The sequence below is a fragment of the Acartia tonsa genome, chromosome 15, assembly GCF_053477335.1.
Source record: "Acartia tonsa isolate MP-2025a chromosome 15, ASM5347733v1, whole genome shotgun sequence".
Lineage (NCBI taxonomy): Eukaryota > Metazoa > Arthropoda > Copepoda > Calanoida > Acartiidae > Acartia > Acartia tonsa.
The window spans coordinates 24240337-24244013 of NC_137274.1; the positions used below are offsets into that span (position 1 = coordinate 24240337).

General features: G+C 35.3%; 1 long non-coding RNA gene across 1 annotated transcript in view; it reads right to left on the reverse strand.

Annotated features, from left to right (window-relative positions):
• The window catches only part of LOC145307349 (uncharacterized), a 4425-nt gene extending 2140 nt beyond the window's left edge, over positions 1-2285 (reverse strand). The window contains exons 1-2 of the long non-coding RNA XR_013875409.1: positions 2197-2285; positions 1-80 (exon numbers count right to left, since the gene is read on the reverse strand). The exon at positions 1-80 is cut by the window's left edge and continues 13 nt beyond it. This is a non-coding gene — a long non-coding RNA (uncharacterized LOC145307349). The remainder of the gene's footprint in view (positions 81-2196) is intronic.
• Between the last annotated feature and the right edge of the window lie 1392 nt (positions 2286-3677).

The following is a 3677-nucleotide window of genomic DNA, read 5'->3' on the forward strand; positions in this document are numbered from 1 at the left end:
CTTTATTACTAATATATTACTAGTAATAATAGTAATAATCGTCTTCTGTATTCTCCAATTTCTCTTCCCAGTAAGTTTCACTAAAAAAAGAGATCAATTTGAATTAATATTTGAACTTACTTAAAATATATTACTTTATTACTAATATATTACTAGTAATAATAGTATTAATCGTCTTCTGTATTCGCCAACTTCTCTTCCCAGTAAGTTTCACTAAAAAAAGAGATTATTTTTTTAATAAGCAGCGAAAAGTCCAATAAAAAATGTCATACAATACAAATGATCAATAAAAAGGCCAGTATACAATTTACCATTGGTTAATTACAATGTATACTGTCCTATCATTGGTCATTTGTATTGTATGACGTCATTTTTTATTGGACACTATACGTAATTCCGTCTGTCCTTTTTTCTGTTTGTCTGTTTGTCTTTTCATCTGTCTGTCTGTCTGTCCTTATTTCTATTTGTCTGTCAATCTGTCTGTCTTACCATCCTTAAACTTCACTAGGATCACTGCAATGTCTGTCAGTCTGTCTGTCAGTCTTTCTGTCTGTCAGTCTTTCTGTCTGTCAGTCCTTCTGTCTGTTTGTCTGTTTGACTGTCTATCTGTCTATCTGTCTGTCTTGGTACTTTTGTAGTGTGTTCCTTGCGGGATCGAACCCCTACCTAATTTTACCTAAACCTTACATGAGCAGAAGACGACTTTTGTAGTTTGAATTTGAAATCTAAGCAACGAAGCGCGGCATAGCCATATGTATGCGCCCCACGCGCTTTCTTCCTTTGTATTGTTTATACCATGGGCTCAGCCCGTTGTGTGTCACGAAAAATCATGTTTTGTAATAAATGCGTGGTTAGCTGTGCTATGATTTTACCTCTAATACTTCCTGGCTTGATATGAATTAAGACTGGTGAGTATTCTTTCTTTTTAACCTTTGAATTTTGAAGATTAAAGTGATTTTTTTGGGTTAAGATATAGCAAATTGATTTCTTTATTTTTTCATTACAATAGACCAAATCATTGACTTATTTTTACCTACAAATAATTTTATATATTTTTAAAATGATTCTGTTTGAAATTTATCAATTTCTATTATGTTTTTGCATTGTTTTATGCAGTTTAAGTTGAAATATTTTTAATATTTTGTATTAATTTTGTTATTTCTTTTTTAGACCCCACCGTTTCATAGTGTAAATACACTATTTGTAACTGCATCAGTGCCTTATTCATTGGAAGTAGTGAGGATGATTGTGCTTCATGCACTTAAGATCTCGTAGACAGCCACGTAGGCCTAAGTACCGAGACATTCGGCCCAAGTACCGAAACACTGTCCATCTGTCTGTGTGTCTGTCTGTCTATCTTACCATCCAGGAACTTCACTAGGATCACTACACTGTCTGTATATCTGTCCATCTGTCTGTCTGACTGTCTGTCTATCTTACCATCCAGGAACTTCACTAGGATCACTACACTGACCAGTTCCATTGTTTGTCTGACGTCTGTCTGTCTGTCTATCTGTCCATCTGACTGTCTATCTATCTTACCATCCAGGAACTTCACTAGGATCACTACACTGTCTGTCTATCTGTCCATCTGTCTGTCTGACTGTCTATCTATCTTACCATCCAGGAACTTCACTAGGATCACTACACTGTCTGTCTATCTGTCCATCTGTCTGTCTGTCTGTCTGTCTATCTTACCATCCAGGAACTTCACTAGGATCACTACACTGTCTGTCTATCTGTCCATCTGTCTGTGTGTCTGTCTATCTATCTTACCATCCAGAAACTTCACTAGGATCACTACACTGTCTGTCTATCTGTCCATCTGTCTGTCTGACTGTCTGTCTATCTTACCATCCAGGAACTTCACTAGGATCACTACACTGTCTGTCTATCTGTCCATCTGTCTGTCTGACTGTCTGTCTATCACTACACTGTCTGTCTATCTGTCCATCTGTCTGTCTGTCTGTCTGTCTATCTTACCATCCAGGAACTTCACTAGGATCACTACACTGTCTGTCTATCTGTCCATCTGTCTGTCTGACTGTCTGTCTATCTTACCATCCAGGAACTTCACTAGGATCACTACACTGACCAGTCCCATTGTTTGTCTGTCAGTCTGTCTGTCTATCTGTCTGTCTCTCTGTCTTTCTATCTGTCTGCCTGTGTGACTATCTGTCTGTCTGTCTATCTTACCATACAGGAACTTCACTGGGATCACTACACAGGCCAGTCCCATTGTTAAAAACTCTTTTACTAGGACAAGTAGCCAGCCTTGGGGCACCTAAAAGGATAAGTAATTAGAGTGGTACCCAAACTTATATATCTGAATGGTATCCAAACTTTAATAAGAATGGTACCCAAACTTATTTAGGACAGGTGGGGCAGTTAAAAATTTGAACAGGCAAAATCTAATGTAGATATATATCAGGGAACTAAAGGGATAAGACAATGGCCGGTAAAATGTTGTACATACCCAATGATGATACACAAATTAACCCCTTTTGTAGATTACAATGATTGGTTGAAACGTTTGGACAGTCAACTTAATTAAACAACCAATCAAAATTCAACAACAGTACCCAAAGTTGTTAATTCAACGAATAAGAAAATGTTATCATAAAAATTTGGGAACTAGTGTAATAAACAGCCCCCTGTCTTCTCCCTCCATGGATGCATAGCGCTGTTAGAGTGAGAGGTTAAAAATATTTATCAGAGAGAGAGAGAGAGGGGGGACAATGGGCAGTTTATTACTCTGGTCTCCAAAGTTTTCTTATTCATTGACTTAACAACTTTGGGGAATTCATTGAACTTTGCTTGGTTGTTTCATTAAGTTGGATGTTCATACTTATACTAATTTAAAGTAGGGGTAATTTTGTGCATCATCATTGGGGATATAAATCGATGTATTGGCCATTGTCTTATCCCTTTAGAACCCTGAATATTTATACGCAAATTAAAGTAGCATAGTTGATTTGGGTTTTAAATGAGAAAAATATTTTTGATAATAATAGTTTTTTGCTTAAAACTAAATAGAAATAAAAATTAATGTACCCATCAATTATGACAATCAAAATTACCCCTTCTGTACGTGTAGATTAAAATTATTGTAACCACCCAACCAATTATGACAAACATAATTAACCCTTCTATTTATTTAAATTATTGGTGGAAAAGATTAGTCTCAATCTACTTATTTTTAAACTTTGACGGTAGGTATAATATTTAGTCCATTATCAAAACCATTAATTTAAATTAAATAAGGGGTAATTTTGTTTCTCATTATCCGGATGTACTTACAATTATACAGACGCTATGCTGGTATAATATTTATTTCTCACATTAAAACCCGGTTTTTTTAGCACGGGATACAAAAAATGGTTATAATCTTATGATCGTACATTTTTATATTCGTAGAAAACTGGATATAATATGATGCTAGACACAATTTACCAGTATGTCTGTTCTAATCCAACGGATATTAATCGGTTTTAAATGAATACAAGAATAGTCATTTCTTGCATCATATTATACACAGCTTTCTGCGGATATAAAATGTATAAAAGATTTAAACCATTTTTTTAGTCACGAGATGCCAAAGGCACGGGCTACAAAACTGGGCTAAAATCCATAGAAAGCTGGATATAATACAATGCTAGATATAATTTACGTATGGC